Source organism: Saimiri boliviensis, chromosome 4 (genome assembly GCF_048565385.1).
Source record: "Saimiri boliviensis isolate mSaiBol1 chromosome 4, mSaiBol1.pri, whole genome shotgun sequence".
In the NCBI taxonomy this organism is placed as follows: Eukaryota; Metazoa; Chordata; class Mammalia; order Primates; family Cebidae; genus Saimiri; species Saimiri boliviensis.
The window spans coordinates 73090749-73112067 of record NC_133452.1 but is presented as its reverse complement, the minus strand read 5'-3'; the positions used below and the strand labels follow the sequence as shown (position 1 = coordinate 73112067).

At 36.5% G+C, this 21319-nt stretch overlaps 1 protein-coding gene across 6 annotated transcripts in view; it reads left to right on the top strand.

The window, feature by feature from the left end:
- Positions 1-1094: 1094 nt before the first annotated feature.
- Positions 1095-21319, top strand: part of FUT9 (fucosyltransferase 9) — a 188515-nt gene continuing 168290 nt past the window's right edge. For 4 of the 6 annotated variants that reach the window (XR_012517232.1, XR_012517231.1, XM_074397689.1 and 1 more), the window contains exon 1: positions 1095-1183. The gene's annotated coding sequence lies outside the window, so the exon portion shown is untranslated. The remainder of the gene's footprint in view (positions 1184-21319) is intronic. The other 2 variants (XM_010333775.2, XM_003922923.3) reach the window with 1 other exon arrangement.

The window sequence follows — 21319 nt, the reverse complement described above, 5'->3', positions numbered from 1 at the left end:
GAAAGCGGGACCAACCCTAGGAAATGCAGGGGGAAATAAAAAGCTCAGTGATAACGAGATCCAGACATCTTTAGATCCCTAGGTTTTTAGGATGTAGAGAAAAGGGAGGAAGGAAACCAAGACAGAAGGTAATGGGCTGTCAGTCACTATGCCCTTCACACTTACAACCTTCCTAGATCACTGAGGACAGAGTCTGAGGCAACTGGGTCAAAACGATATATATATATATATATTTCTTTTTTTCTTTTCTCTTTCTTTCTTTTTTTTTTTTTTTTTTTTTAACCTCGTTAGCTGGCTACCTCTGCCCAGGCAACAGCTCCTAGGAGCAGGCGATGATTGCCGGCATTGAGCTCCCTGCTGGCGCCTTCTGGTGGGACAGCCGGTGCCAAAGAGCGCCCAGGGAAACAAACAGCAATGGGGGACTATACAGATGCCATGGATGAACATGTAGGATCATAATCTGTCCAGAAAGGTGAGAGAAGGAGGGCGACAGGCTACGGATCCGGGTCCAGGAGCCGCCGCAGTGGAGTGGGCGGCTGGGTGCGCGCACAGGTGCCACAGGCCGGTGGCGCCGAGAGCTGTAGCCACTGCCTCCCGGACTCAGCACTTGCACCCGCGCGGTGAAGCCGCGGCTGCTGCCAAGCTTGGGTAACCCCCAGCCTGAGCCACGAAAGGAAGAGCCCAAGGAAAGGGCGCGAAGGGGGAAGGAAGGTGGGGTAGAAGGAGGGCGGAGGAGAGACCCATCGCCTCATCTTCGATTTCCCCTCCCCGAGCTCATCTGGTGGGAACCTTTCTGGGCTCCTGTGCACCTCCCTCCCCACCCCCTTAACTCTGGGCGGGCGTCTCCCCCTCTCCCCTTGCTCACCCCCCACCTTCCCTGCTCTTCCGCCCCTCCCTACCGCGTGCCTCCTCCCCTCCCCCTCTCCTCCCTCCCCTCCAGCGGCAGTAGCTGTAGCAGCTTCAGCGAAGCCGGAGATGGGCAGAGAGCGCGCGCGGCTCAGCAGCTCCAGATTCACTGCTCTCTCCTGCAGCTCCCGGCGCCCCCGCCGCTGTCGCCGCCTCAGTGTCCCCCGGCTCCAGTCCCGCTCTTAGGACAGCGCCGCCACCGCCGCCTGGCCCTGCCTGCCTCCTGCGCCGCGCAGCCCTCGCGCGCTCCCCGGATGGCGCTTTACCCCTAGGACCGGTGAGTAGGCGGGAGAGTGCAGGGGGTCGGGCGTCAAAGCTTGGCGCGGAGTGAACCTCTTTTGATTTGGGAGGCACCGCAAACCACCTGCTGTGGATCCCCATCCTCCGGGCAGAGGGTCTAGGGAGGGTGCTGCTCCGTGGTCCCCAAGGGAATGTTTGATTTCAACTCCACCTGCTGGCAACCTGAACCCCTCTCCCTCTCAGCTGCCTGGAGCTAGCAGTCCCGCCTCACCTTCTAGCCCCCAGGCTCCCACACTAGCAGCAGTAGATGGCCCCGACCCTCTGGTCACTCCAAACAGGGTCATCTCTACCCCTACCGTCCCTGCGTTTTCCCCTATGCCACTGCGCAAACGTCCCCGTCTGCCACCCGATATCGCGCTGACAAAGCCTTCCCCACAAAGTCCGCCCTGACCCACCTTCCCTCCTTTCCCAAAGCCAGGCTCTCGAGCCCCACTGTCCCGTCGTATTTCTTCCCAGTGAATTCTGACCTCATTCCCTCGACACAATGGTGCCTCTCCAGATTTTTTGACAGTCACCTCAGGAAATTGACACAGACACGCTGTGATCCTGGCTTCTTGCAGTTACTTTGTGTGTTCTCAGCACCTGGGCTGTTCAGGGTGTGATTAAGCATGAAAAAATAAAGACCAAAAAGCAAACCCTTGGGAACCGAACTTTTTGTTACTGTTGTTTTAAAGCGCAGAACCTAAGCGCATTGCTTAGGTTTGTTCTGTTCATTGAGAAGTGTCTTAGCTAAGTACAGGAAACACACCTATTTTACCTGTTCCTGCGGAATTTATCTTACTTGCAGGTTAAGAACAGAGGACCTGCCTGGGTGGTGAATCTCTTTCAGCAATAACACTATCAAAAGCTCAGCAACTCTTGAGGATAAGAAGCTTTTTTTCTGAAGGAGATGAGAGTAGCACCAAACTTACCCTTTAAAATCTTCTTTGAAATTGCAATAAGCCACAGCTCTTATTTTTCTTTAGGTGTAGTGGCTAAGAGAGGGATATAGGAGGATTAGAAAACGTTGTACCAAGAAGCCCCTGGGCTACCTGGGTGCTTCCGGAGTTGTGTAGTGTCTTAGCACCAGACGCTATTTCTGTTCGGTATTTCTGCAGAAGTTTTCTTAGGGCAGTAGCCGTTTCTTCTGAAACGATGTTTACCATTTTATTATTTCTAGTTGGAGTGAGAGAAAATAGAGTTGTGTTCAATGAATGAATATGAACAAGGGGGATGGAGGAATAAGTTAACATTGGGAGAGAGCATTTCAGTAATAAAGTGTGTAGTCTCAATTTCCCATGTGTGGAAATCTTAAAAACAAAACTACCCCACACAATTTATGGTTTTAATTTTTTAGAGAAATGATGAAAATGCATTCGTTTCAACATGGCATTTTACTACATAGAACCCTTGGTCATAGGGCTTGTGTTCTGAGCAATATGGGTAAGAATATCCAGAAATAAAAGTTACAAACTTTAAAAGATGCTCCATTTAGGAATGTAGTGTGTTGATATAAATTTTCTGGTATTATTATTACTATAATTTGAGGGGTATATGAATTAAAGTGTCATTCTTGCTCTTGCAGTTGGTGGAGAGAGATGTATGCTTCTTCACCTTAAAGGAGCAAGTCTCAGGCTACACAAGAAATAGGAAGGGAAAGTTGAGCTATTATCTAGGGAATTTGTCAGTGAATATTGCCTTTATTGCCTTAAAATCTTACCTTCTCCAGTGTCAGGAATTTTTGTTGGTTTCTTTTAATTCAAACTGTATCTGAGCTTTTGTTTCTCTTTTGTGTAGACACAGGCAGAAATACACTGAGCGAGTCCACTGAAAAGGGGTGGTTTTAAGTACATGTGGATAGCTACATTAAAAGTCAAGATGGGCTATGAATACTGACTTAATTGTTGGTTTTCGAAATTTGAAAATTTTAGTTGGTTAAATTTAGGGCTTGACTAAGAACATTCAAAACTGTATTTAAACTTGAAGTTACTGCAAATATTCATATATGGCCATGACGTGAGGATAGTAGATAAGTCAGGAGCTGAGCCAAAAGGTTATTTGATTGTTTCTCTACATATGTTTAACATTTGGGTAACAGTGGGGTGATTACTATGCACATTATGTCCAACAGTAATTAATCTGTATTGGAACTGATATATCCTAAATTAAAAACAAGGAGTTATACTGACTTTGATCAGTTATTGCCCGTAATTATGTTAATGATAAATTAAAGTCAGTGTATTTTAACATAATTTCAATTAACATGAAAATATTAACAAGGTCTCAGAATTATCTGTGATAATACAAATAACTAGTCTGCCAAAAATTATGGCAGGAATTTCTATAGGAATTATTGGTGAGCTGAACGTCAAGAATATCTGTCAGGATTTAATGTCATTGTCACTGGTAAGAAAGCCTAAACAGTTAAATATAACATATGGGAAGATAAGGCACACCAATATTGGAATGGCGTATCTTTGAGTACTATTGAACTGTATCTTATAATGCTCATAATTATATGCTACCTAGAGGATTATGGGTTTAAATTAAATATTTGCAATGTTAAAACATAAATTAAACATTATAAAGACAAATGTAAAATTATGAAAATTATTTAGATTATTCCATCAAGTTGCCATTAGTTGACTGTTCCATGTGAAACCATGTTTTACCTTGTGTGTGATGAAAAGAAAGAATGGCTGAGGAAGAGAAAGTTGCAGGAAGGAAGAGATAGAGGGAAAGGCTTCAGACTCACGGACACTGGTTTAAATTCTTTAATCAAGTTAAGGTAAATAAATACAAGTTATATCATTTTGGCATTGGGAAAAACAACTGCTTTCCCACTTGAATTTTAGGAAATAGTTCCTTAATTATAGCAATAAAAATACAAGTTATTAAAAGTAAAGTCTTTTATTGATTTTATTTAGTAAAATCTGAGCATCACAGGGAAACTATTTTGTGTAATCTAATTGATGAATTGAACAAAATAAAATTCTACACAAATTTACAAAAAAAAAAACATAAAAAAGCACACATACTCACATCTCACACATACCTATAATTAAATTATTAGATAAAGAGCTAAACAATTTAGTGTCTTATGAAGGCAAGAAGGTTCAGTCAAGTAATAACCACATACAGTAATTTTATGCTTCAATATGTATTTCTTATATTTTCTTTTTCATTGTGGTGGATATGTTATTACATTTTATAAATATTTGCATTGTATTGATAAATTCCTGTCTCTGTAGTATAAAATACAAATTTTATAAATTCAAATAACTCCCCAAATTACACTTGTAAGTATCAAATTATTACATAAATGTTCATAATTTTGCTTTCTATCTTGCATTAAGGAAGGATTATTTAGCAAAACACATTCTCAAAGAGCAACTATGTAAAATGAACATTTCAAAACAAGCATAGTAATTCATCCAGTTTTACAACAATACTAGAAAGTGATACTTTCATAAATAAACTCTAATGTATGATTAAAATTCCTAAGAGAAACATTTAAATTCTGTGATTTTTACCCTTAACTGAATGTGTAAAATACAATTGTATTCATTTAGCTGCAAATGGAATGCTTGGCATTCTTAATAGAAGGATGCACAGAATTCAGATGTTGGTTAGACATATAGAGAACATTCCATTTCTATAACTCTACTAATGACTTGCTCAAGGTTTCAAAGTAGTTAATAGAAACAGAATTCAAATCCTAGTCTCCTGACTCCATGCTGTATTTGTCTTTCTATAAAATAACACCCATTTTCCACATCTTTTATTTTAAGATGTTAATAAAGGAGAAGTCAGTTTTAGTGTTAAAAAATCTGAAAATAAAATAAAAGATCTGTGCTTCTTCAAGGATCATCTCAATGCTTAGCCTTCCAACACACCATAGTTGAAGGTAACCAGTCAACCAGACTTTTCCATTTACTCCTACCTTCAGGTTAAAGCTTGGGAAATATTTAAAAATTTTACTGCAACTAGTCCAGCTAAAAATCTTTTAACATTTTTGCACAATTTTTATTATATGTTTCTCACTTATGCAGTGTAAGGTTTTTTAAGTTAATAGCGTGCCATGGATACTTCCATATAAACTTTTGTAGACAATTGAATGAAAAGTATTCCTAAAAAACAGATTTTAGTTTCTGTAAACAAAATACACTTATAGTTTCATCTCCATGCTGATAATATTTATGTCATCACAGAGAAAATATTTTATTCACATGTTTATTTTTTAATTTTTTTCTCTATAGACTGTGAATAGCTCAGGTTGTCAGGGAAGGTAAATTTGTTTCACAAAGTTTCAAGCTCAGACATGAAATTCTGGAAATTTTAGCTTTCTCTTCACTGATAGCCAGAGGGATCAATGAAAGTGAATGACTAAATCAATGGGAAACCATCATCATTACTGCGTAAAAAAATAAGCTCTCAAATATATTCTTGGTGATGGTGGCTCATGACCATCATTTCATCTAAGAAGAATAACATGGTGACATATATTGATATCTCTATTACATTTTCTGAAACAACACTGCATTATCCAAATGTGCCTGAGTTGATGTAAGCTAAGGGAATCTGTGATCTTATACTAGTGGGTGGCCGGTTCAAAAGCTGAGGTATTGATCTTAGGCACTGGTCTTCTTACAATGCATTAAATGCAGATTTGGCTGAAAGAAAAACTACATCTCTAAGGCTCCTATGACATAGTTTCTTTGGAGTGTAATTCAGCCTCCCTTTATTGAGGGCCTATGGGGCAAGAACTGAAGTGATGATATCAGGCACAAGAATAAATATGATTTAAACTTTGACCTCAAGCAGCTTAGAGTTTAACTGGAGAAACCAGTAAGAACAAATAGAAAGATGCAATGAGATACCAGTTGCTTTAACCTAGGGATGTCACCTTGTTATTGAACAAGGGCGTCCAGGAAAAACTCAGAAAGACCAAAAATGAGTAAAAATATGTCTTATGTAACATGGATGTAGACATGCTGTGGCCAAAGCTTGACAACAAAAATCATTTAGCTCCTTTTAAAAAGCAAGTTTTCATTGCTCTTACATTATGTTTAACTCCAACAGTGATTTTTTTTTTTTTGAACAATGCAGGAACCTGTTAGAAGAATGAACATAGACACTTCCAAACTAACAAATCCAGTGGTTGATTCAGTCCTTGGAGATCATAGGGAAAATCTTTTAATGAAAATGTAACTAAGTATACACTTTTAATGAGGTAGGAAATATTTACCTTTTAAGAAACTTATATCTTTAAGGAATATTCACAGGGAAGTACCTGCAGAGGATGCAGGGAAGGAGGCTATGAACAATATATGTAACATCTATTCTGTAATCAAAAGCTTAAAAATCACTTTAATAAGATAGACCACCTTAAAAAGGTAATTTTAATTATCTATATCTTATTTACTCTGATGAATATTTATTGAGTAGTTGCAATTCAGTGATAGAAAAGGAAGATGACATATAGTTGGGATGATAAAATATATATTCATGAAGTAATTTGGGAGAAGCATGAGGCAGCATTTCAATAGTAAGTATTACATGTCATCTGACCTAGAACATGGACTGGACAATTACTTTTATATCCAGGCAAAGTTTATAATACTCATGTTATTGCAAAAATAGTGGCCCCAAACAGCTTCCGAAGGTGCCTGAATTATGCTGTAGTAGGAATAGCTTATGTCCATGAAGGATCTGGTTCATCTACGATCATTGTTGGTTTAACAAAAGACAAAATTAAAGTATTCAATTTTTACATGAGAGGGAATAATATTCCACCTAACTTGTTGACTGTTTTATGAATTCTTTACTGCTTTATGTTTTCATGACATTCTTTGTATAAAGAAAGTGACTGAGTTTCATAAGTAATATGATTAGAGAGCTTCAGGGGAAAATGGGGAAATCTTTGACATGAGATGAGCTACAAGACATAGGTATTAATGATAATAAGGTTTCACTGCCCTGACCTGGAGGGAGACAACTGAGCTATTTTGCTAGTCAATTCCTGCTAACTTTCAAGAGTCATAAAGGGTCTGAGATTAATTTAGCCCACCAAGTTAAGTATGAGTAACCAGTTGTATTCCTTCTTTTGAAGAGACTGCATGAAGGCAGTCAATCCAACTTGTCGTATTTGTCTACCCAGGCGTCCCCAAACATTTTACACAGGGGGCCAGTTCACTGTCCCTCAGACCGTTGGAGGGCCACCACATACTGTGCTCCTCTCACTGACCACCAATGAAAGAGGTGCCCCTTCATGAAGTGTGGTGGGGGGGGCCAGATAAATGGCCTCAGGGGGCCGCATGCGGCCCGTGGGCTGTAGTTTGGGGACACCTGGCTACACCAACAGCTTAATGATGTTTTTTTTTGTTTGTTTCTGTTTTTGTTTTTGTTTTTGTCTGCACTGATTGGTTAAGCAAGAGTTACAGAAATGGGAGTGGGAAATACATCTGGAGGTGTTGACAGGTATTGTATGGGAAATATGGAAGCTGAGACCATCTCCTGCTATTTCCAATAGATTTTTTTGCTATGGTTAAGGGGAATATAGATCAAATCATGGTCAGAGCTGTCTGGTGTGGGATGGCAGGTCTGACAGAGAGTTAAATTTAAGGCACTTGCAACAGTTGAGTGAACAATTTTTTCATGTAAAGCTGAGATGCCACTGGAAAGCTGGGTGAGCTATAAGCTGGCATATACTCTTTCCTTTTGATAAGCAAGGTTCGTAGGACCCCTTTTTACCTTTGTTAGTCATTGAATCTTATTTGGCACTCCCCACATAAGCATGAAAATAGCATGTCAGACAGTCATAAGGTCTTCAGGGTCAGGCATTCAGTTTTGACAAGAGCCCAGTAGCAAGATAATAGCTGCGTTTCAAATGAGGTGTACTTAGTAGGGGTATAACCTGAATGTTAAGAGGGTGATCTGTCCAACATCCCAAAGAGCTCTGTGAATGGAAGCTGCTGACACTTTCTCAGGGCTCCAATCAGAAAAATCATTAGTCACAGAAACTAGTAGCTCACAGGTTAATTAGGGATGTGGGACTCCAAATGTAAAGAGAAGATCACAGCCTGATAAAACACTGTGTTGGTTTATGCTTCATTCAAATTATGCTGACTTTTTGGACCAACTAATATAGAAGTCCTAGTAGAACTTTCAAGTGAGGAATATATCATCTCCAGTACCCAAAGATTTCAATAAGATGCTGAACATTTTTTGTTTGTTGTGGATGAAGAGACAGCAGTTTTTCTTTGACTACCAGAAAAATTGAACATTGTGAATCTGTTCATATAGTCCCAAGAAAGTTTATTTGACAATCAGAATCCTGAATTTTGTCAGAACTTATCAGTTGCCATGGTTGATAGAAGTGTGATAACACCACAGTCAAGACCATTGCAATGGAAGATTCTGACTGACACATTAACAGGACATCATCCATATAGAGAAAGCCTTGCACCATACAAAGTAGGGACATTTATGATGACCCATGGACTACTGATGGCAAAACTCAGAGGAATCTAGGCACCTCTTGGAGTAGTCTTTAGTAACTTGGGAGGTTACTACAAATGTATATTGGTGGCTATGTCACATGAATGTGACTTGATCTTTGTCCCCAGAAGCCAGTGGTATAAAAAAACTGATATTGGCACAACCCAAGACAGCATGCCAAGAGTTTAGTCTGTGCAATGGATTCAATTACATGAATTGTTGGGATTATGGGATTAACAGCTTGATTCCATTGGTGATAATCCATCCTAAGCTTCTAGCTCTCATTACTCTGTCTCGCTAGTCATACAGTGCTGTTGTACTAAAATATTGCATCTCTTAGCACCCATGTTTCCTTCAAATCCATAATCAAGGTTGCGATTTTCTTTTCTCCTGAGATTTTATATTGTTTTTGTTGGACCATCTGGGAGGAAACAGAGTAGAAGACAGGAAAGTGATTTACTGTCCCATTAGCACTTCACTACATTTTGCCTTTCCCAATTGGGATAATCTCAGGCACTTAACTGATGATGAAGTATAAGCACTTAATACATTAATTACTATACAATTGGGCATGGAAAAAAACAACAGTACATTGAATTGGCCCAAAGGGCTCCATTCATGAAGTCATGTAGCTTGCCTTTCTCACTGTGAACCCTGTTTAAACCCAATTAGCTAAATCAGACGATCTTTTTCTTTCTATAAATCCAGTTTGAAAAGTGACTCGGGTATCCTAAAAGTTTAATTCCCTTATTTTCCTGAAATTCCTCAACATAGTTGGATGGGTGCATATGTCATTTGATACCCACTGGGAATAGGGATACTTTGACCTCTTTCATGTTTCTCTTTAAATAATCTGAGATTATAGTAGAGGGGCACGGAAGAATCAGAGAGCAAGGGAGGAGAGAGACTGCATATGTACTGTCCCAGTTTCAGTTATATGGCAGTGGCTCATGGCATAATCAAATTAATTTGGAATATTGTTGCATACCTAATACTCTGTAATGGGAGCAGGACTCCTGTGGCTGGCACCATCTATTTCATCCTTGGGAATCCCTTGACTCAGAAGCCACAGACACATTGCTGTCTTTGCTAGGGCATGGAATTTATGACCTCTGGCTGACTCAGTCTTGATTCACACAGTGGTGACTTCAAGGAATCCACCTTAATTTGAGGCATTACCTTCTCCATTATCTTATATCTCTTAACTTCTCCCAGTGTCAGCATCAAGGATAGGGACGTTTCTCTGCACAGTGCTGATAACCTCAAGAATTTATCTAGATTTCTTTAGATCACTTTCTCAGTTCTCTAGTGGGTCAATTATATCAGAATTCTAGACTCAATCCAGGCCACTAAGAGCCTAAATACTGGTCAATGCCTCATCTATGATTCTCCACAGGAGTTTTTCTGTCTTTGAAAAATCTCCTCAAGAGAAGTAAAGCTTCCTTCTTGCAGCAAAATTCCACCACAAAAAGACTTTGATTGATTTTTTTTTTATTACTTTCTTTTTTTTTTTTTTTTTTTTTTTGAGACGGAGTTTTGCTCTTGTTACCCAGGCTGGAGTGCAATGGCGCGATCTCGGCTCACCGCAACCTCTGCCTCCTGGGCTCAGGCAATTCCCCTGCCTCAGCCTCCTAAGTAGCTGGGATTACAGGCACGCACCACCACGCCCAGCTAACTTTTTGTATTTTTAGTAGAGACGGGGTTTCACCTTGTTGACCAGTGATCCACCCGCCTCAGCCTCCCAAAGTGCTGGGATTACAGGCTTGAGCCACCGTGCCTGGCCCTTTTTTTATTACTTTCAAGTGGATCTAAGGTTGGCATGATAGAACGGAGGAGAGATTTACCTGTATGATAACCCAGCATTTCCCATTATTCCTTGATAGGCAATATGTTCCATAACCTCTTCTTTCCATTGTGAGCCAAAGTTCTAGTGATTCACCTGGTTTCTGATTATGGAGTTCCCCTTTTCAAACTCAATATATGTACACATCACTCTTAACTATTGTCTGAAAGAGGGTGGAAGCTTCTCCCTATCCAGTACAAATCTTAATATTAGTTGTTACAGTGCTGCAGGTCTGAGACTGGAATCCAGATTGGCAAGGAACTTGTTCCACTTAGAGGAAAATTCTGCCACCTGTATTTTACCTATTTCTTTTTTGTTGTTATTGTTATTTAGCTTGCGATGACCTCCTTGATTCCTCCTCATTAACAGGCAAAAAAGTAAAGGACTGTCTATGGCACAGTGGCCCGTATAATTTGGTAAACATCTTTGCTAGTGATTCCCACAGACTTCTCTCAAATACTTACCTTCCTGAAATTTCTCAACATTCCTTGATAGGTGCTTATGTCTTTTGATAATTACTGGGGATAGAGTTACCCTGACCCATAGTCATGTTTCTGTTTAAGTAAGTGAGGTCATGGTAAAGGGTCAGAGGAATCAGAGAGCAGGGAAGAAGAGAGACTTCATATGTACTCTCAGTTTCAAGTGACATAATGGTGGTTCATGGCATAAACAAATTAACTTTGAATATCTAATACATCTGCAGGACTCTCATCTTTCCTTTTCCAGATAGCCATGTCTTTGTTGGCATTCCATCCCCATCATTAACATTATGAAAATCTCTGAAGGGTCTGAGATTTATCTCTGCTCACAAGTTAACATGAAAGCCTACCACAGTTGAATGCATGGTGGTGAAAAGCATTAGACTCCTAGGTCAGAGATGAAGGACAATTTATTTTTCACAGCAATAGCAGTAGCAAAAATATCAACATTTTTGTCCGGGTTTCCTGGGCCCCAGTTTCCACAAGGAAACATGAAGTATACACATTACAAACAAAAAGTTCCCAAATTTAAGGAATGCTAACCTTTTATAATGGGCAAAGAACATGTCCCCCTTTCTTCCAGAAGATGCTATTTCTGTGTTCCAAGGCTGTCTGCTTTATAAACATCTTTTTCAAATAATTCAGAACAAAAGCAGTCAATGATTCTTTCATAAGATGTGCAGAAATGTAAAAGACCCATGAGAAATTGTCTCCCAATAGTGACGAAAGATTTCGGTAAGTGACTGTTTGGATAGGCTTCTTATCTGTGGTATGATATACGTTCATTCTTGCTATTTCCTAATAATGGAATGCACGAAACTTTTGTTACCTGAGATTGATGAACCTCTCACTAAGATAGAAAACGAGAAGGAAGCTTTTGGAGCAAATATATTGTATTTAAACTGCAATATTAGAGTCCTGATTAATTATTCCTGACTTTACAGGTTACAGCATAGGGCATATTAAAGAATTGAGAATTTCTATGTCAGGAAGTAAATATTTGAGCCTAATACAATTGTAGTATATTTTAAATCAAAATTATTAAGCAAAAATATGTTATTACATGTTTTCCATGGCTGTAGTATTTCTCCAATACTTTACAGTTTGCAGGGTGTCAAAATTTTCCTAAATAATCAAAAGAAAAGGGTGCAATGCTGCTCTAATTTGTTTAATTTTTTCAAGACTGAGCATAACTGTCATCTTCTCTAATAGGCATCTCCTGTATTGCCAGGTTTATCTGTACAATTTTATGACTTTACAACACCATGTTGGCTTTATCTATTTATGTGTTTTCTTGACTGGATTACTCTGAAATTAAACTGTGTTGCTTGTTACTCTTTGTACTTCTAGTGCCTAGCTTTCCACCTGAAGTACGGTGAGTATCCAATAAATGCTTGCAGAGAGGAACTGAAAGTAACATTGTCTGTTAATTTTGAATTTATTTTCAGATATTTTAGATAATTATGTTCCATGAGGAATAACTGAATGGAGGATGTATAGAATATTTAGGATGGAATAATTTATAACATTTCTTAATGACCATTGTTTTACTTATAGTCTTGTAAATATTCAAATCCTGATGCTTATTCCTAGTTTTGTGACATCTTGAAATATTTATAATTTTGCATTTATAGTGAAACCTTAAGATTTTATATTGCTTATATGCTTTTAGACATTGAAGAGAGGATCCCAAAATTAAATGTAAGATTTCGTTTAATTATCAAAAGTTCTGGAGTCACTGGTTTATATTATCCATGATTGACTTTCATTCTAACCCTGCATTAGAAATTTCAGAGCTTCTCACCTTTCCCCTTTTTCAGAGAGGTAGACTGAAGATGAATACATGTTCCTTTCTCTGCCCTGATGCACAGATGTTCTTTCTTTATTTCTAAAGTTATTTTTTATCTTTTGAGTTCAGACAGATGTCTGCTGCTCCTATCTACCTTTGTGGTTTCTGTCACTACCCCACCTAATCATTATTTTACCACCAGTGCTGCCAACCCTGAAATCTGGTGCACTTCTCCCCTTTCTTTTATCTCAAATTTTCCAATTTCTTCTGACTCTTATTGCTAACTCATATTCTAAAAACAACAAAAACATAACCAAAAGGACTATCTCTAAGGGAAAGTTACTCTTTCCTTCTGTGCAGTGAACTTGAAGGATCAGATAAAGTGATGGATTCTCTGGCTCTTACTCTCTATTTGTTACTTATTCAAGAGCTGGCAGTATCTTCACTTCATTTCAAGGGCTGTATTTTTCTGCTTTTGTTCCAGAGCCATTTTGGAAATTTAACAATTTTAAATTCTTGCATTTTTATTAACCAATGTTTTGCTGTTTTCTTCATTAAAAAAAAAAACAGATTTTTGGTAACCGTTTTGTTCCTATATTGTATTGTTATTAAATACCAACATTAACTGGTGAATACCTTAGAACTTATAAAATATGTGTGTCATTTCAGAAAATAAAATGTTTGGAGTGAATCAAATGCAAGACAGATATGTTTTTATGGGAAGCATGAAAGGTCAGAACTGGCTTGCTTAGAGCATGACAGTGGCACTCTTGTTCAGAAGAAAAGAGGAAGATATTGGATAATAAGAGAACATATAAATACTGTAGAGAGAAGGGGGGCAAAGTAGGAAGTTTTAGAATAATAAAGACAAATATTTACCTATGTTATAATAGGGTTTCATGGAAACACTGCATTATATAGAAAAAAAAAAAAAACCACAGAGTTGTAACCCAATATAACTGGGTTCAAAATTCTCACCTGTTTATTGAGTTAACTGTTAGATTGGTGCAAACTAATTGTGGTTTTGGCCATTACTTTTAATGGCAAAGTAATGCTTAATTGAACTTTAAGTGACATTTAATGTATTTAATTAAACAAAGTCTTAATATCAACTATTTAGTTGAGAGAAAAGTCCAATTTCTTAGTATATCTAAGACTCTATTTCCTATAATGTTGAAATTTTGCATAATTATTTTAAATGTGGAATTAGATAATATGTAGAAATCCTTAAAACATTGGCACTGTTAATTTTCATTCAATAAATGTCATGTATTTATCCATACTTAAGAATTCAAGAAGACATAATCATTTCAGTTGTAACAAATAAAATGAGTCTATTTCTGAATTAGACAATTAGCAAGCGACAATTAGATAATCCAATTTGATAATCAGCAACTAGAAGAATTTTGGATCCTTCAGAATATTATATAGTTTTCAGGAAGAAGCGTATAATGAGTACTGAAGAGCTGATTAGAATCATGCTTTCCATGACAATATGAAGTAAACACTTAGAAAAGAAGCTATTTATTTTAATAATTATTAAGTCAGAGTGGTATAAATTTTTTTCCACAACAATTAAAACTCATGAGCAAGAGGAGTTCCCCTTTTAACCAGGATGAACAAAACTGGAAGGGGTGTTAAATTCCACCCTAAAAAGAGAAAGCCAGAGGAACTACAAAACCATAACTCTTGTTAAACCTGTTGCAAAACTGAGTTCACCAGGCAAACAAATATCTAGATTTTCAGGAAATGATAGGTTCCTCCACTGAGAAATGAATCATGGGGATGGCGTCATATGTGGCAGAGAATAGAATAGGACCTGGCTATCATGCAAGTGATGATAAAAATTATCATTTTCTAAATTATCTAACAAGAAATTTTGTAAAAATCTAAAATGATCAAAAATTGCTAAAGATTGACTAACAGTTTAAACTCTGGTAACCTCTGACACAAAGGTAGTTTGATGTCACCCACTGGGGCATTTATGTAGACTTCCACCAGGTACTTATGATAAATATTGGAAGCAGGGTGGGAGGCAGGAGGGAGCCCCTCAGTAACACAGGTGCAGAGTAAAGGATTGCTGCTACACCAGGTAAAGCACAAAATAACAGTCTATTCAAGTTCCCATCCCATTTCCTAAGCACAAGGCTCTAGGAATGTGAAGTCTTTGGCACCCTAGAGGTCAGCTCTTGACTAGGTTCACTCAAGCCCCAAACTAATGGTCTTAGTGTAGCAAAAGTATGCTGTTCCTGGGTATAAATGATTGGTGTCATTCCCAATTATTTTGCACTCAGTATTTGACATTTAATTGAAAAATTATAAGATATATAAAAATTTAAGGAAAAAGAAACCATTGTCAAGAGTCCAAGCAATGAACAAAACCAGACTTAGAGATGATCCAGGAATGGAAATTATCAAACCAGGACTATGATTAATATATTAAAGAACCTAATAGGAAATAGTGAACAATCTGCATGAAAGGATGGAGAATTACAGCAGAATAATTGAAAGTGCAGGAAAGATCAAGTTGAAGGTGAGAAGTGAAAGGAAATACTATCACAGATCACAAATTCTGCAATAAGTGGGTAAATTTACCGACTACAATTCCAAATGCATGTGCAGCTAAGAACAGAGTTTCAGAATTCAAGAAGCAAAATTGATCAAACTGAAAGGATAGAAATACAGATTTACAACTGTGGGTTTTTCTGATGACCAGAACTACTCTGTCTGTAATTAATAGAACAAGCAGAAATCAGTAACTATACAGAAGGCCTGAACAACATCACCAACCAATTTGACGTAACTGATGATTAGAGGATAGTCCACCCAATAACAACAGAATATCAAAGAAAATATTTTCAAAATACATATGATAAACTACTGATACACAGGATACATAAAGAATTCTTACAATTCGATGATCAAAAAACAAATGAACAAATGAACAAAAACCCAATGAAACAAGTTGCAAAAGATTTGAACAACAATGGAGATGTATGGCTTACAAAAAAATATATGAAAAGATGTTCAACACTGGTAATCATTAAGAAAATTAAGCAAACTAAAATCAGAGTAAGATACCACTTCAGACCTAATAGAACATAACACAAACAAAACAAACAAATAAAATCATGACCTTACCAAGTCCGAATGAAAATGTGGAGCAGTTGGAACACTAGTACATTGCTGGAAGGGATGCAAAATGGTACTACCATTTTGGAAAACTTTTTTATAGTTCCTTATAAAGTTAAAAATACAAATACCATATGACCCAGCAATAACATTTCTAGGTATTTACTCAAGTGGAATGAACATGTGTTTCTACATACAAACTTAAAATGAATATTTAAGTGTGAATGAATACTCACACTTGCCAAAAACTAGAAACAACCTAAATGTCCATCAACTGCTGAATAAATAACAAGCTGATATATTCATACAATAGCATACTACTTAGCAATAAAAAGGATTGAGCTACTGCTCAGTGAAAAAATACCCTCAAAAGCCACACGCTCTACAACTACATTTATACGACATTTAAAAATGCAAAAAACTTAAGAACAGAAAACATATCATTGTTTTCCAGGGGTTAGGGTGTGAAGTTGAGACTAATTTTAAAGTGACAAGAAGGAAGATTTTGGGGTGATGGACTGTGCTATATCTTGATACACAGTGATGTTTTGTAGGCCTTTGTCAAAATTCATAGAATTTGCCAATTTAAAAAGATTAATAATCAGTTTTCAAATCCTATCTCAATAAACCTGATTTTAAAAAAATTATGAGAGAATGAGAGAAGTCCCATAAGGTAGGTCTACATATTAGGCACTTTCTAACAGTGTCTAGAGATGATTTTTCACATATTTTTAATTCCTTGCAATTTGAACATTGGAGTATATGTGTGTAAACAATCTAATTTTGGCAAATAACATTTTGTATCATTCCAAAGTATTGACACACATCTATATTAATGAAATCTTTATTAAACTGAATAATCTTAATCTAACCCTAACTTTGAAGAGTTATTGACAAATGTTTTTGAGACAGAATAGTAGATAAGAAAACTATAATTCAGAGAGGTTGCATGGTTTGCTGGAGCTATTAAGTATTGGAGTCAGAGTAGTAATCATATACTGAAAGAACTTATCTTTAGGTAGATTTAGGGTGACTGCCCCCCAAGATCATGGCCCAGTGTCGCAAACTGGTCTATTAAAAGATTATCTGCCCACAGCTGAACAGTAATTGTTTAACAGAGAATGTATCCTTCAATAAAGCCACAGAATATTTATTCCCTGGCAATTTATAAGGAAGCATACCTTTGACCCACTCCATCTACTATTCATCAATAACTTAGTTATGTTAATTGGTACAGTTTGAAGAATTGACCACTGTTTTAGTGAAATTGGCCCAAATTTTAAATATCCTATTTCTATTTTTAAGTCTTTTTAAATACATTTTTGAGGTAATTTATTTCTCAGTATTTTTTACAAAATTATGGATGGATAAGAATTTTAAAACAAAACTAGTACTTTACTTAAATTAGTTTGAGAAACACTCATTCCCAGGCATTCAAACTGACTAAACAAAAATGACAACTCAAAGATCTGTTGCCAAACTTGGCCTATGGCTTTCCAGTTTGCGGTTCTTCCTTCTGTATTCTAAACTTGAGACCTTTGTATCAAGACTGCATTATTCTCATCTTTTGCAGAACTGATTTATCTGCATTTTATTTTTAGTTTGCATTGATCCCTGTAGAACATATTGTTACATTAAAAATAAGTGTATTTTTAATAAATCCAGTTCACTCACTACATAATATAGAGTCCTTTTATGATAAACTACAGGAGAAATGTTTCTCACACTTGGTTTCCCAGAGGAGTCATACTTATTTTGTTACTGATTTTAATGAATGAGACTCTTTTTAATGGCTGCTAAGAAACTCAGTGTCAATTTTCTATCCCTAATGACTACAGAGAGACTATGATATGCATTTTTAAATTATGTAACTTAATTTATGAATGTTCTTGCTTAATTTTATGTTTACAATCGTATTCAGTCATTAATTTTTTCTTACAATACATGCTAATTTTTAGTAAAATAAAGGACACTAGAAAGAAAGATAGTAAGTAGTAAGGAAAGAAAAGAAAGGAGGGATTACTCAAATATGCTTGTATATTGCATATTAAATATCTGAGTAACTCTAGAGTACATTACTTCTTTAAATTTTATTCTCCTAGATACATAGTTGAAAAAAAATCTTTGAAAAATACAACTTTGAAAATTTTAATGTTGAAAATACATGTAGTAGGGAGACATTTAATACAATTCTCTATACATGAAAGTAGGTAGTAAAATTTAACCATATTTTCTTTTCAGAACTGCCTGTTCTTAACCAGGTTATGTAAACTGGGAGTCCCTTCGTTATTATCTCTGTCTATGTGGTCTCACACTGTTTCAGGTTCCTGATTTAAGCCAGGCCCTGTCTCTAGGCAGGCTGTGTAACTGGAGAGACAGCAGCATCCTACTGAGATAATATGCTTTTATTCCTAATGGCAACCTGAGGAGTAGAGAAACAGTACATGTTATTAGAGCAATTGTAAGAAAACTTCAGGCCAGATTTGCATCCTGTTCAACTCGGCATGACAGTTTTTTGATTCCCAGAAAGAAGTTCCTAGGCTGCTAACCAGGAAAAGAATCCAAGCTATTAGGAACAATTACATATGGTTTCCAGCTCTATACAATGAGAGTTGAAATTCTGTATAATTAATTACATCTTCTGCAGATAAAAAGAAGGGAAGTGTAAAAGCAAACCACTCTGCTAGTAAAAGTATGAAAAAATATTGAGATCTTATTTGTTATCAGTAGTTTCATAACCACTGCCAAGCTTTGTTCTAAGATTTTGAATATATTGGGTTGAATTTCACTGAAGAAAGTGTAATCGTAATACTTTTCAACTTACGAGACCTTACGTCTAAGTCTCACTGAGAACGTTTTGATCATTAATTAAAGCTGCTAAACAGTTAGTGAACTTGTATTGAATAGAAGCATTTTCCTGGCTTATGAGACACAGCCACAGTTAAAATGGGGTACAGCAATCCACAGATAGAATAAAATTACTTATAAAGGAAAATGATTCCACATTCAATTGAAACAGCAGGCCCAGAAAACATAGAAGGAACAATTAATTGCATAGAAACAATTAAATACATAGGCCTATGTATAATTAATTATACATAGGCTGAAAATTGTCCAAGTCCCTGGAAAACTGTCTAAGGTCAATTTTCCTTCACCCTAAAATTATTTTCCTGAGGCACATAAAAATTTATTGACCTAAACCAAGTGTATAAATCATGCAGACTATGTTAGAAAACTCACTTTTTCAAACTAAGCAATTGTATAGAAAAGCTGTCTTCTTTCATAAATTTGTCTTCTGATATACCAAAATATAAACACTCATATACACACTCAAATTCAAACACATATTTGTTCTTATGTGCATACAGACACAAACTACCAAATATAAAAACACACATACAAATATACTCACATACAAATGCACTTATACATATCTGCTTACATATAAATACATTCACAAATACACACACACATTCATCCTTAACTTACTTAAACACCCTAAATTCAGGGGAAAAAACCTCCAAAAGTTAATAAAAGGCATATAGACATTTAACTTAGGAAGGGAAACCACAGGACAAACAAGAAGACAGAAAATATAAACACTATCCAGAGCTGGATAAGCAGGGTCAATCCGACTTCCCATTGGTAGTGCTTTTTCAGTATTCTCTTCTTATTTCCATCTTAGTTCTTGATCCTTGTGGATTCTTCCTATCTTTTGGCTCCTTCCTCTAGCACATCACCCCTCTGAATGAAGCAGGCACAGGAGCAGAGGCAATTACTGTACCAACTTGGGAATCAGTAGAGCTGCATCATCGTTAGAAGGAGTAGAGGAACATTTTATCATTGTAACTGTTACTAAAAGATAATTGCATATGAGGTATGGTTAGGCCCAATAATCCTATTACCCACTTATACTGTCCCTCTTTTATTTAGGATTATATCCAATATCCAATATGAAATTGAACCTGCAGAGAAAAAAAGCAGAAAAAATAAATAATAAAGCAATACCCAAATGGATTGTAAAGTATAATTCAAATAAGGAGCAGTACTTGTTCTTACACTATTTTTTAAATTATTGTCTTTATTCAACATACATCTATTAAAGTAGTGTGAAAATACTTTAATGCAAGAAAAATGCTCTAGATTAGTAAATGAATCAACGAGGGTGACTCCATTTGAGATGCAGCAGACCAGAATGGTTCTTTATCACACACTACTATAAGGGCAATTTAATTCTGTGCTTAGAAAACCACCACCTACATCCTTAAGCCCTAAATTACACCTCTCCAGACCCCAAACTTACCCCTGCAATTAACTCAGAGTGCTTGTTTAACAGATCCAAAGAAAGTGCCCAAAATTCTTAACTGGAATTGAAAAAAATAGAAATTAGCCATGATTTCTCTTGCTTTTTCAACTTTTAACTTTGTAAGAAAGATGAATTTTGGGACAACGGCCTATTACAAAGCAGAAGCATGAGAAAAGTGGTTTGGGAACCATAAGGTATCAGTGGTTTGAATAAGATGAGATAAGCAAATGATTTAAATAACAAGTTATAGACAAATGAACTACACTTTTCTAAAAGCTCTGGTAAGAGAGGGACAAAAAATTGTCAACTCAATTAACTCACTTTAAGGTCATGAAGTTACTAAAGAGAAGAAATCTTTATTTGAAAAAAATAATATAACCATCTTCTGTAATAGATTGTGTCCTTTTCATAGTACCAAAAGGCACTATTACACATATGAGAATAGGGAGAGAAAGAGGGAAAGAGGAAGTAAGGAAAAAAGAGAGATAAAGAGAGAATGAGAAAGTCAGAGAGAGGGAAGATATACTATTTGTTTGGGGAGCATTATTAAATTACTATTACTGGTATGACAAAAAAGTGCATAAATGCATTGAAAACAAGTTATTTCCTCCTATTTCTTTTCTTGGAACAGTAAATGTCACTCTGTATTTAGACAAGAAGTTCACACTCTTCATCTCATCCTCCTTTGCCACCCATAATCTTATTTTCTCTTGTACTTTATTTAGCTTCCTTTTATCCCTTAATCCATGCATCTAATCCATTTATTTTTTTCCATTATAAAAAGGTAATTTTGGAAATATTGGCCCACAGTTTTGTAGACCAATGTAATATTTATCTAGGAAAATTTCAAAAGATACCTTAATTTTAAGTAGATGTATTATAAAAGTTCCCATCTGCAAATAAATACTTTTGGTTTCAGATTTCACTTATATATTTTGAGCCAAAACATTTACACTTCAGAATAGAGATTCTGTATAAATATGAAATAGCTTAATATTTAAAATATAATTTTTATCTTCAAGATGTTCTTTAAAAGTAATATTTGCCTTAATTTTGAAAGGTTCTAAGCAGATTTCCATGCTGCA